Raw genomic sequence first — 14850 nt, forward strand, 5'->3', positions numbered from 1 at the left:
CTTTTCCAATCATGACCCCTCTGAGGACATTTCTGCTTCTCCTGCACTGTTCATTGTTGGTATTATGTTGCTATCTCTTCACACCCACACTGTGCCTCTCCACCGACATCTACATAAACTTAAGGTTTGGGGGAAAAGATCATGAGTTCCATTTTGCACATGCTGAGTTTGAGGATTGGGGTTTGGCAAGGCATGATCTTCAAGAGGACAGGGGGATAAAAGATTTAAGAATTCAGGACAGTGTAGAGTTGGACTACTTCACCAAAGCATCAAGATTGGGAAGAGACAGGAGAGAATAGCCAGAGTGGGAGCATATTTCACCTTTTAGATGAAGAGAGAAACATAATTTGATTTCATTTGTTTAAAACCCTATGAGTTTGGCAAGAACAGTGGGTAAAATGTTGTCAGAATTATCCAAGGGTGGGGCAGCTAGGTGGCGTAGTACATAGAGCGCTGGACCCTGACTCAAGAGGACCTGAGTTCAACTATGGCCTCAGACACTTATTAGATGTGTGACTCTGGTCAAGTCACTTAACCCTGATTGCCTCCACCCCAAAAAAACCCCACAAACAAAAACAGAATTATCCAAGAGAGCAGAGAAAACAAGTCAGAAACAGAGGGAGGAGGCAGATACTAGAATCATAGAAAGATATAGTGATGAAAGGGACCTAATGAGATCATCTAATCAACTTCTCCATTTTATAATTGAGGAATCTCAAACTGAGAGTGGTTAAGTGACTTGCCCAAGATCACACAAGTATCAAGTGTTAGGGCCAGGATCAGAACCCTAATTATCAGACTCCAAATCTAGAACTCTTTCCATCATACCTTTCCTATGCCTAACAGAGTGCAATAGAGTAAGTAGTAAATAAATTCTTGTTATTTGATTGATGAATTGCACTAAGCCTCCAATGATTTCCCAATGAAGGAAGCATTACCACTATAATGGCCATAATTATCATAATGACTCCACTTTCAAGGTGCAGTAGAGGAGTTCAAATGGACTGGGATGTGTACTGGCAAAAACCAGGCTTTCTAGGCCAAGGCCCAGGCTAATTTGGGACTAAGTAAGCAGGTAGATAGAGCTTCATGAAGACAAAAATCCTGGACCCTAAACTAAAAGTCCTAGCACTCTACTGCTTAAAGTCTCTTTTTCAATTTAATAAGGCAAATATTTATTAAGTACCTAAAAAGTACAAAGTAGGATGCTAAGCACTGAGGCTACAAACACACACACACACACACACACACACACACACACACACACACACACACAAGATAGTCCTTGCAATCAAGGATTTATTTTCTAGTAGAGAAATAAAATAGGTAGATAAGTAAGTAAATACAGAATATATGCAAAATACTGCAAAGCAATACCCAATATAACTTCAATTTTGAAATAATTTCTAAAAAGCTTCAAGAAAGAGTAAAGCCCTAGCAAAATATTAACCATCATTTTCAACTCTCATAGAAATGTTAATTCCATTTGTCAATTATCTGTAGTATTATAGATATTTTATTTAGCATTAAATCTAAATACTGTAGCAGAAGGGGTTGGGTATTCTGAATTTCAATGAATGTCCCAGGAATTTAAGAATTTTTCAAAGAACTTCACAGAAAGAATTAAGAATTCCACAAAACCAATATATCATTTTAAAGATTTATTTGGTGTTCACATTATACACACACACACACACACACACACACACACACATACACACATACACATATAGAGAGAGAGAGAGTCAAATATTGGCCTTCTCTTGCTCAGGGTTGGGAGTGAAGGAGGGAAACAGCTCAGAACTCAAATGTAACAAAAAATAAATAAATAGTTAAAAAGTATTTATTTGGTGTAATTTTACTAGACAATAGTAAAAGAACAAACTGAAGAGGAGGCCTACTGAAAGACTGCAGGTGAATAATAAATCAATCAATATTTACTAAAGCCTATTATGTGCTAGGCCAGAGGTGGGGAACCTGCAGCCTTGAGGACACATATGGCCTTCTAGATCCTTAAGTGCGGCCTTTTGACTGAAAAGAACAAATCTTGGGCTAAGCTCTAGCAATACAAAAAGAAGCAAAAGACAGTTCCTTCCCTAGAAGAGCTTACAATCTAATGACAACTATTTAGACTTCCAAAGACCCTGACTGCTAGACCCTGGCCTAGAATAAGCATCTAGACACCATATTAATGTAAATGTTAAATGAATTGTCTACAATCACATAGAAAGTCTGGGTTGGGATTCAAACCCCAGGTCTTGATGTTTCCAATCCAGGGCTTTTTCCTCTATGCCAAATTATATCACGAAGTTAAGTGTCAGCCATAGATTCTGTCCAGAGTTAGAAAACCAGTCCGTTCAATGAGGTCACTGGGCTGACCAATGGATAATGCAGAGAAAATAATCTTTTAAAATTCCATATCTAAGGGGTAAATCATAAAGTGTTCCTATTGTCCAACACTAACCATTGAGGCTATGGAAGAAACAATCCAATAAAGTAGTTGACAGATGAGGAAAAATGTGTTTCATTATTTTAAACACAAGCTACTTGTGGTGGGATGGTCACAACTTGTGATCACCCTTGCCTAGAGCTCTGTAACATTTTAGCACTGGTCTCCACAGGGGTGCTGATCAAAAAACCTTGATTCCACTTTGATACTGGGCATGAGGACAAGGGAGATGTCCTGGCCTCCCCCTCCCAGCGCAAGCCCTCAGCCCTAATCGTGAACTGCAAACACTTGGGGTTCAGGGGATGATCAATGATGTTCCCAAAGCAATAGTTCCCTGGAGTGAGGAGGAATGTCTTTTCTTCCTTTGCACCCTTAGGAATATAAATGATTCTTTGCCTGGTCTGTGTTCTACAGGAATGGGGAATTTTAAGACAAAAAAAGTTCCTCACCATAACTCAGTGTGAGAGCCACATTGAGAATTCAGTCAAATAACAAGAGGAATTCAGTTAAAATACCACATTTGTTTTGTTTAAAGATCATACATAGTAAAAGACTTAGTCTTAACTGCACCAAGTAAAGGGAATTTCTAGGGCTCATGGAGCTAGTTTGAAAGAAGCCTCAAGGAATTAGTGACAGACCTGGGACTAGAAATTTAATGATAGTAATAATAATTAATAATAATAACAAAACCAATAATAGCTATCATTTATATAGTGCTTACTACATGACAGGCACTGTGTTAATAAGCACTTCACAATTATTATGTCATTTGGACAAATGCTGGAGGGGATGTGGAAAAGTTGGGACATTAATACACTGTTGGTGGAGTTGTGAACTGATCTAACCATTCTGGAGAACAATTTGCAACTGTAGGCAAAAGGCTATAAAATTATGTGTACTTTTTGACTCAGCAATACCACCACTACTAGCTCTGCATCCCAGAAAGATCAAAGAAAAGGGAAAAGGATATATCTGTGCAAAAATATTTATAACAGCACTTTACATGGTAGCAAAGAATTGGAAATTGAGGGGATATCCATCAGTTGGGGAATGACTGAACAAGTTGTGGTATATGATTGTGATGGAATACTATTGTGCTATAAGAAATGATGAACAGCATGGTTTCAGAAAAACCTGGGAAGACTTAAATGAATTCATGCTAAGTGAAATGACCAGAACCAGGAGAACACTGTACATAGTAATAGTAATAATATATGGAGGATCAACTGTGAAAGACTGATCTACTATGATCATGACAATGATCAGAGATGATTCCAAAGACCATTATAATGAAAAATGCTATCCACTTTAAGAGAGAGAACTGAGGAACTCTGAGTGCCGGTTAAATCATACTTTTTTCACTTTATTTTTTGGGGGTGTTTCTTTTACATCATGGCTAATATGGAAATATGTTTTGTGTGACTTCCTATGTATAATTGATATCATATTGCTTTCCTTCTCAAAAGATGAGGGAGGGGCAAGAGGAAGGAAAAGAATTTGGAACTCAATTTTTTAAAAAATAAGTGTTAAAAAATTTACATGTAATTGGGAAATATTTAATGAAATAAAAATATTTTTTAAAAAATTTTCCCAAAGATGTGAGATTTTAAGAGGAATGTTAGCAATTGGGAAGTCTGTCAAAAGAGGGTGATTAAGATATTAAGAAGAAAGGAAAATCATGTCCTTTGAGGCAGGTTTGTAGGAACTGAGAATGGTTAGCTTGGGAAAGATAAGACATAGTAAGATATGAGAATTGGATTCAGATATTAGAAGGACTTCCATGGTGAAAAGAGTCATTTTGTGTAGCTTCCAAGAATAAAAATAGGACCAGGTCATGGAAGGCACAGCTTTGGGATAACATAAGGAAGAACTTTGTAACAACAAGCTATACCAAAGTGGAATGAGTGTCCTTGTTAGAAACTTCTCTGCTATAGAAAATGATTAAGCAGAGGTGAAATGACCCCATCTGTGGAGTATTGTAATGAGGAGTCTTACAAAGAAATGTGATGGGGGCAGCTAGGTGGCGCAGTGGATACAGTACCAGACCTGAATTCAGGAGGACCCGAGTTCAAATCCGGCCTCAGCCCAAACACTTAACACTTGCTAGCTGTGTGACCTTGAGCAAGTCACTTAACCCCAATTGCCTAAAAACAAAAACAAAACAAAACAAAAAAGAATTTTGGGCAGATAGGTGGCGCAGTGGATAGAGCACAGGCCCTGAATTCAGGAGGACCTGAGTTCAAATCTGACCTCAGCCCAAACACTTGACACTTGCTAGCTATGTGACCCTGGGCAAGTCACTTAACCCCAATTGCCTAAAAATAAAAAACTAAAAAAAAAAAAAAAACCCTAAAAAACAAAAACAAAAACAAAGGAATGCGATGTTGAACTCACCAACCTTTAAGGTTTTCTCCAACTCTAAGATCCCATGATTCTATGGTACTTCCATTCACCTCCTTAACTTAATTCTAGCTATTCTCTGAAGTTACCTCTAGCCCTTGAAACCCTCTCTGATGATGGACCCTCTTTCTCCCCTCAACTCCTGACAGGGTCAGAAGAAGGATTGAAAGTACTCTTTATTCCACTCTGCTACTTCCAAAATATTCCTCTTCCACCATTTCTTTCAATCGTGCCACCCCTCTCAATCCTTGCTGATGTCATCTATTAACGTCCAGGTCATTCTCCCAACTTTTCAGTGACATTAGCTCCTGGCTCAACCATCTTCTCCTCAACTCTTCGCAATAAGGCTTCTTCTATCTTGGCTACTACCTAATTGTAACGGTTTAGGTCACCAATAACTTCCTAATTGCCAAAACTGATCCCTTGTTAACAACAACAACAACAACTAGCATTCCTATATCACTTTAAAGTTTGCAAAGTACTTTACAAATATTATCTTTTTTTATTCTCATAATAGCCTGGGAGGTAGGTATTATTATTATCCCCATTTTTCAGATGAGGACTTCGAGGCAGAGGTTGAATGACTTGCCCATGGTCACAATGCTAGTAAGTGGGGTTCTTTATTTAAGCCCACCTTCCTGATGCCAGGGCCAGCGCTGTATCCACTGTACCACCTAGCTAGCAATCAAGTCAACAAGCATTTATTCAGAGCCTACTTTGTGTCAGGCACTATGCAAAGTGCTGGTGTTACAAAGAAAGGTAAAAACCACCTTTGCTCTGAAGGAATTCACAATGTAATAGGGGAACAACATAAAAACAACTATGTACAAACAAAATACATGCAGCATAAACTGAAGGTAACCAGTAGCAGGAAGTCACTAGCATTAAGTGGGACTAGGAAAGGCTTCCTGAGAAAGTGGGATCTTAGTTGGGACCTGAAAGAAGTCAGGGAGGCCAAGAGGCAGAGATGAGGAGGAAGAACATTCCAAGCACGGACAGTGAAAATGCAGAGTTGGGAGATAAAGTGTTTTGTATGAGGTACAGCAAGGAGGCCAGCATCACTGGATCTCAGAGTAAGTGAGGGTAAGTAAGGAATAAGAAGACTGGAAAGTTTTAGTCCTCATCCTCCTTGACTTCTCTCAAGTTGTTTTCATAACCTGGAAAGACTTACATGAACTGATACAAAGTGAAGTGAGCAGAACCAGGAGAACATTGTACATAGTAATAGCAATATTGGATGATAATCAACTGTGAAGGACTTAGCTCTTCCCAGCAATACAATGATCCAAGACAATTCCAAAGGTCTCATGAGGAAAATTGCTATTCACATCTAGAGAAAGAACTGATGGAGTCTGAATGCAGATGGAAGCATACTATTTCCATTTTTTGCATGTTTTTTTTCTTTTGGTTTGTTTATTCTTTCGAAACATGACTAATATGATTTACATGACTGCACATATATAACATATTAAATTGCTTACTATCTTAGGGAGGGAGGGAGAAAATCTGGAACTCAAAATTTTTAAATGAATGTTAAAATGTATCTTTACATATAATTAGAAAAAATAAAATACCATTAAAAAGAAGGGAAAAAAATAAAGTTGTTTTCATGGTTGACCTCCTTCTTCAACTGTCAACCACTCTGTCATCCCTCTATCTAGAAACATCACACTCTCCTCCTCCTCATTCTCGTCCTTCTCCTATCTCTCTAATTCCTCTTTTTTTATTCCTTTTGCTGACTCCTTCCAAGGTTCTATACTTGATGCAGGGTTGTAATGAGACTCAAATGAGATCATTATTGTTAAGCACTTAGCCCAGTGTCATGGCATGTATTAAGTGCAATATAAATGTTGGCTATTATTGTCATTAAATGCTATATTCTTTCTCTTGTCGATTTCATTCCCACCTATAGCTTCAACCATGATTGCAGTGTAGATGATTCCCAAATCTTCATCTCCAGTCCTGTCTTCTCTTCTGAGCTCCAGATCTGAATTTTCAATTCCTTCTGGGATATCTTTTTTAATATAACCACCACTGCCTCAGATTCAATATCTTGCCCCTTAAATCTGTCACTGTTTAACTTCAACAGATCTGTCTATAGGAGACCATCATTCACTCAGTCTCCTATATTCATAACGTTGGTATAACCTATAATGCCACTCCACCTCTCTTACCTCTCATGTTCAATTAGTTAGGTCTTCCCACATCCTCTCTGTGTCTGATTCTGTCTCTCTCTCTGTCTCTGTCTCTCTGCCTCTCTCTCTCTGCCTCTATCTCTCTCCTCCTTCCTCCCTTCCCCCCTCTCTCCCCCTGTCTCTCTCCCTCTCCATTCAAATCTATCCTTTCCACTGATGCTAAGACAACTTTTCTTACATATACATAGGGTTATATCATGCACTGACCCAAAATCAACGATACCTTATTTCTTACTGAATAATGTTCACATTCATTTGCCTGGAATTCAATGTCTAACACAATCTAACACCAATCTACATTTCCAGCCTTATCTCATAATATTCCCATGTATACTAGCAGCTAGGTAGAATAGTGAATAGAGCACCAGGCCTGGAGTGATGGAAGACTCATTTTTGCGAGTTTAAATCCGGCCTCAGACACTTACTAGCTATGTGACCCTGAGCAAGGCACTTAACTCTGGTTGCCTCAGTTTCCTCATCTGTAAAATGAGCTGGAAAAGGAAATGGGAGATAACCTCAGAAGTAAGGCACTAGTGGATGGAGAAAACTAGGAATGGCATCCGGTGGGATTTGAGCTGAGTCTTGAAAGAAACTAAGGAAGCATGGAGTTAAAGATGAGGAGGAAAAACATTCCAGGAATGGGGGACAACCAGCACAAAGGCAAAGATAATGAGTGTTGCATGCACAAAATAGCTAGAAGGCTAGTGCCGCTGGATTATAGTGTGTGGACAGGAGTGATGTAAGAATACCAGAAAGGTAGGAATGGGCTAAATTGTGAAGAATTTTAAAAATTGAAGAGAGGATTTTATATTTGTTCCTAGATATAACAGGGAGCCACTAGAGTTTGTTAGTATTGAGGTGCTTTGGGAGAATCACTTTGGCAGCTGAGTGGAGGACATAATAGAATGGGGAGACCACCCAGAAGGCTATTGCAATAGTCTAGGTGTGAGATGATGAGAGCCTGTGCACAAGGTGGGAGCTGAGTGAGTGGAAAGAGGGTGCATATGCAAAGGGTGCTACGAAGGTGAAAACAACAAAACTTGGTAACAGATTGGATATGTGGGATAAATGTGAGTAAGAAGTTGAGGATAACACCTGGGTTGGGAGCCTTTGTGACTGGTAGTATAGTGGTGCCCTCAACAGCAATAAGGGGGTTCAGAAGAGGCTTTAGGGGAAAGATAACGCGCTCCTTTTGGACATGTTGAGTCTGAGCTACCTTAGGGGACATTTGGTCTGAGATGTCCAATATGCAGTTGGTGATACAAGGCTGGAGGTCAGAGGAGAGGTTTGTTGTTGTTGTTCAGTCTTGTCCAACTCTTCATGACTCATTTGGGATTTTCTTGGCAAAGATAATGGACTGATACTTCATTTCCTTCTCCAGATGAGGAAACTGAGGCAAAAAGGGTTAAGTGACTTGCCTGGGGTCACACAGGCTAGATTTGAACTTGAGGAGAGGAGACTTGCTGATTCCAGGCCCAGTATTCTATCCTTAGTGCCACCTAGATGCCCAGAAGAGAGGTTGTGGTTGGATAAAATAATCTTCATAAAAACAATGAACCCATGTGAGTTGATGAGACCATTAAGTAAGAGAGTATAGAGGGAGAAGAGGGCAAAAAAGAAGTCATTTCTGGCTGGGGGGATAAGGGAAGATTTCAGGGAGGATGTGGCATTTGAAAGTTTAGAAAATATCTTAGAAAAACATGGCTATATATTTATAACTGGTTTTCTCAGATGAGGAGGGGGTCATTAGTGATGGAGTTCAACAGTCAGGACCTAGATGAGGGATGAGGCTGAGAAATCAGAAAAAGGAATAGAGGAGAGGGAAGAAGGGAAACAGACAAGAGATGGACATAAAAGGTAGAATATAGTAATTCCCACTAGAAACTTCTCTCAGTCTCAGCTTTCTCAATTGCAAAATGAGAATAATAAGCACCTACCTCACAGGGTTGTAGTGAGGCTCATACAAGACAACATGTAAAGTACTTTATAAACCTTAAAGTGCAACACTTTGTAAATCTTAAAGTGCTATGTAAATGCTTGTGTTGTTCTGTCATTTCAGACTCCATGACCCCATTTGGGGTTTTCTTGGCAAAGATACTAGAGTGGTTTGCTATTTCCTTCTTCAGCTCATTTTACCGATGAAGAAACTGAGACAACTAGGGTTAAGTGACTTGCCCAGGGTCACAAAGGAAGTGTCTGAAGCCAGATTTCAACTCAGGAGGAAGATGAGTCTTCCTGATTCCAAGCCCAGTGCTCTGTCCACTGAGCCACCTAGCTGCCCATTTAAATGCTGGTTATTAATATATCCCTGAAAGGATCACCAACACTGGTACTCAGCTAAGTGATTCAGAAAAGCATTGACTCATAGAATCCCTACAGTGGAATGGACCTCAGGAGTCATTTAATTAGGAGGCATTCAAGCCAACCCTTAACAGAAAGACATAGGTAGGCATCTCTTGTAATCCTGCAACCTGATCTCAAATTCCCCTCCTTCCTCCCATACCCTTATAACTCCTAAATCCCTTCTTACGTGCCTACTTTCAAATAGCTTGACAACCTGTTACCTGTGAAAGAGGAATGACAGTCCCAGTTGAAACCAGATCCACAAAGCTGTGAATTTGATAGGGAACTTGGACAGCAACAGCTGCTGTTTTGCAGGCATGCTGGTAAGGCAGGAGCTAGGAGTCCTTCCTTTTTGCTGGGTTTTGGTAATTGATACGCTTCCAGAGTGGCTTTAACACACAAGGTCTCCTGTAAGCCCCTTGCACTATGCATGGGTTGGGGGATGGGGAGGGTGGGACAGGATGGGAAGACAGGTTGTGTGTTCTCCCTACTGTGGTTCCCTTCCTCAAATTGGTCTTCAAGTCTCTTTGACCTGTTCAACATGGGTCTCTCAAGTTCTGGGCACTGAAGGAATGACTTGAGATCAGACTTCACAAGTCATCACTTAATCTTGGAATCACTTAATAACTGAGTCAGAGAAGGAAGCAAGTAAGAAGTTAAGCCTAGAAAACCTTACCTATCTCAGGGGAACAAGGGGGATGAAAATGCTGGGCAGAGATCAGGTCTCTGTGTGTCAAGTGAAACAGCTGGGTCAGATAGCTAAAGTTTCCACATTTGCATGACAAAAAGTAGGTCAGAATTTGCCGGCAAGGTGAGGAATTCAAAGGCTAGAAAAGACTGAATAGTAAAGGTTTACAGCAATATTGTAAATTTTAAAATGGTCATTTCCAAGATTCATGATGGGGATGAACCTTTGCTCCTTCTCACAGCTGTCATGATAATCTATCTGTTCTTTGAGAATTCTGACCCTGGTGAAAAGCTACTCACCTAGACTGTTCTGGTGGGTATGCTGTGTAACCGTGAAGTAAGGGGTCTCCACAAGCCATGCATATAATTCATAATGACCTCTTCTATATCTTTGCATAAGTTTTCATTTATTTGTATTTTTATCTCTGATTTCATCAGTGTAAGGATCTCCCAGGTATGGAAACTTCCTCCACCAATGCAGATCAACAACTCTTCTGTAACATAGAATACTTGTACTATGCCCACTGAGGTCTCCTCCAGTTCTCAAATGGTGTGATCTCATTAATGTAGGAACTTTCTCTACCAGTGCGAATCAACTTCTGCTCTGCAACTTACAATTTTATTTTTTAAATAATATTTTATTTTTTCCAATTACATGTAAAGACAATTTTTAACATTCATTTTTTTAAAATTTTGAGTTCCAAATTTTCTCCTTTCTCCCTCCCTCAACTCCCCCATCCCCAAGATGGTAAATAATCTCAAATAAGTTATATATGTATAATCATGCAAAACATATTTCCATATTAATCATGTTGCAAAAGAAGAAACAGACCAAAAGAAAAAAAAACACAAAAAAAGTGAAAAAAGTATGCTTCCAATCTGCAGTCAGACTCCATCAGTTCTTTTTCTGGAGATGGATAGTATTTTCCATCATAAGTCCTTTGGAATTGTCTTGGATCATTGTATTGCTATAGCTAAGTCATTCACAGCTGGTTATCATACAGTATTGTTGTTACTGTGCAACTTATGTTTTTAGAGAGTTGCTTGGGGATACAGAGAGTTTAAAGGACTTCCCCAAGGTTACATAGCCCAGTATTTGTCAAAGGCTAGTCTTAAGTCTAAATCTTATTGGACATGGTGATGTATGTTAATAATCCTGGCTGTTAGGGGAGGCTGAGGCTGGTGTGTTGATTGAGTTTGGAAGTTCTAAACAGTGAGAGGGCTAAATCTGATCAGTAATTCATACTAAGTCTGACACCAAAATAGAAAGCCACTAGAAGGGACTCCACCAGCCTGCCTGGGGAGGGGCAAACCAATTCAGATGAGAAGCCTCTGGGTCAAAGCTTCTGCAGTGGAGCTGGGCCAATGAGTGGCCATTGAACTTCCAGACCAGTCTCTTAAAAACAAAACCAAAAACCCAAGTCTTCTTGACTCCAAGGCTGGCTCTCTATCCACTGTGCCATGTTGCCATTCTTGGCTAGGTTATCAAAATGCAAATGATAAAATTTATCAAGAAATACAAAGAAAATCCCAAGAATATGATATAATGTGCTGGGTATCATTCTACTGTAAAAAAAAAAAAGAGAGATTTTGTTTCAGAAAAAATTGAGAAGAGTTGTATGAACTGATTTGGACTAACATAAGGAGAACCAGGAGAGTAATTTATGCAATAATAATATTATTGTACAGGCAATTTTGAAAGACTTTGGAACTTATACAATGACCAGCCATGATTCAGAGGACTCAAGATGAAACATGTTACTCACCTCCTGAAAGAAAGGTAGTGGACTTAAAGTGCAGAATGAGACCATTTTTTTTCCCCAACCTGGCCAATAGGGGAATTTGTTTTGCTTGACTATGCATGTTTATAACAGGGTTACGTTTTTCTTTCTTTCTCAGTCAAGAGTAGAGGTTGGAGAGGAGGTAGGTAGAAGGAAGAGAAGGCAAGGTTTTTTTTTTTTTGATTGAGAAAAATAAAAATGTAATTTAAAAAAGAGAACTGAGAGATATTCACAGAAATATGAAACATGTTCCTCAGGAACTTACTATCTAGTTGAGGAGACATGAAAATGTAACAAACAATGCCAAGTAGTAAATTGTGTTAAACTGAAAAAAAAAAAGAAAAAAAACAAAGTGAACTGGACTTTCTCTTATTTTCACCTCAAAATTCTCCTTCACCCTTCCTTCCTCTTTCTTTGTCTCCCTTCCATGTTTCTTGCCACTCTTGGAAGTACTCTCCATGCCCTGTCAATCGATCTGTGTTCATTGTGGTTCTTCACACTCCGTAGTTAAACTGTTCACAAGTCTTGCTACTTCTTTTGCCAAAGGATTTCTGACATTCCTCCTATTTTCTCTGTTTCTCTGTTCTGCTAGCCAAATATCTTTTTCAGAACCACATCATCAGTTAAGCTCACTTTTTAGTCCTTTAGGATAGGGCTTCAATAACAGCCTGGCAAATATCATTTTAATAAGGATCCAATGAGAGGTCATTATCTCCTGAGGCAGCCAATTCCACCTTTTTTTAAGCTGCTGTCATCATTAGGAAGTTGAGCTGAAATCTGCCTTCTTGGGGAGAGTCAGCCTTGCAGTTGGGAAAAAACAAGAAGTCCCACCTGTGACATCTGCCTAGGGCTCTGTGGCCCTAGGCAGATCATTTAACTGTTTGGTACCTCAAGTAACTGTCTAAGATTATAAAATGCAGAGTAGGGACCAATCTATGATGGTAGAGAAAGTTCCTCACAGGAAGATCCCTATGCCACTGAGATCATAGAATCTGAGAGCTGGAAGAGACGATAGATAGATAGATAGATAGATAGATAGATAGATAGATAGATAGATAGATAGATAGACAGACAGACAGACAGACAGACAGACAGACAGACAGATAGATAGATAGATAGATAGATAGATAGATAGAGATTATACCATAGATAGATGTATACTATATATATACATTTATATATAGAGAGAATATGCTTACACAGTATATAGCCATTCTATGGTAGAATCAAGACTAGGATTGAGTCAACCCAGAAATGCTTTTCACCAATATAGCATAGAGAACTCTTGGGAGCCTCAGTCAGTTCCAGGGTCTTCATCTAGTTCAAGTTCACTCAGGGGTTGGGTTTCAGGGACCCTGCCCTTTGGTAGATTCTAGGATCCTCATAAAAACCATTCTAAACATCCTATAATGTCCCCAAAGTGAGCCTCTTGTCAGCAATACATAAGTTCGGATCCCACATCTGACATATTCTGGCTATGTGATTCTGGACAAGTCATTTAAGCCTTGAGTGCTACAGGACTATAAATTGCAGAATAGTTGCTAATTGTTGGTTGAAGTGTTTCCTAACAGGGAACATGTTCCTCAGGAACCAATGAAATCGTAGGTGCAGACTGAAAAAAGTCACATGAATCTTTTTGATATCTAAACCCTGTAATTAATCCTGTAATTAATGCTTCTAGATATTTTTTACATAGTAGGAGTTCAAGGAGTGGGGTCATAGATTTAGAGCCAGAAAGTTCTTTAGAGGTCATCTTAGGAGGGTGAAAAAGTTGTGAGCTGCCAACGAATACTTGTGGATTGATTGACTACAGACCAAAAAAAAATGTATTGAAGATGATTATGATGATAAAAATAACAACAACAATAATAGTTTGTATTTGTAGAGTGTTTTAAGGTTTACAAAATGCTTTATAGATATTGTCTCCTTTTATCCTCACAGACACTCTCAGAGGTAAATGTCATTATCCCCATTTTACAGATAAGTGAAGGGAGACAAGCAGAGATTAAATGTATATATATGTACACACTGGTCACTGGGAAAGTGACTCACTTCTGTGAATATTTTCAATATGGTCTTCTGCAACTAGAGTCTATCAAAGAGAATATGGCTGCTGCATGAACAGTGGCTTTGAAAGTCTTCGAGGATCTATGTGAGTTACATAAGCAAAGGTAATTTACATGTGACTTTGCCCACTATTCTCATGAAACCTTCATGAGAGCTTTAAAACATATCTGTCTCCTCAGGATTCACAACAGAAGGAGTAAATGGCATCACCAAGAAAGGACCTAAAGCTGCATTGGCCAGGATCCCTGAGAGAGTGAGGAGACTTAACTGGGAAAGTGAAATGATCATTGATTGATGACTCCCCTCTCCCCAGCTCAGTCACATTCTGAAGTCATGAAAAAACTTTGTAATCAGGTAGGAGCAGTCATCAATCTGCCATGTGTAATATCAGGTGACCTGTGGATGCTAACCAAACAATCCAATATCTGCCAAAAATGAAGCCCATACACGAACATGTATATATGTGTGAATATATATATGTATGTGTATATATATATATATCCCAAATTACCTGAAGTGATTGATTGCCAAGGGGACCCAGGCTGCATTCAGCACCAAGGGTAGGAACTGGCTTGAAAAGAGCTTTCTATAAGTATCCTCAATATGGCCTCCTGAAAATAATTGCCATTTCTGGTGTAGTGTATAAGAACTATAGTGGTGCAGTGGATAGAACACCGGCCCTGAAGTCAGGAGGACCTGAGTTCAAATCCAGCCTCAGACCAAACCCTTGACACTTACTAGCTGTGTGACTCTAGGCAAGTCACTTAACCCCAATTGCCTAAAAAAAGAATAAGAACTATAAATAAGGAAGGAACACATGAAGTGTACTGTCTTTACTTTGTGCACATATGTATGAGTGTATACATATGTCTATTTATATATCTATGAGTTCAGTTGCAGGTTTTTGTTTTGTTTTGTTTCTTTGTTT

Source organism: Vombatus ursinus, unplaced genomic scaffold, assembly GCF_900497805.2.
Source record: "Vombatus ursinus unplaced genomic scaffold, bare-nosed wombat genome assembly UNPS02014791.1, whole genome shotgun sequence".
NCBI lineage: Eukaryota > Metazoa > Chordata > Mammalia > Diprotodontia > Vombatidae > Vombatus > Vombatus ursinus.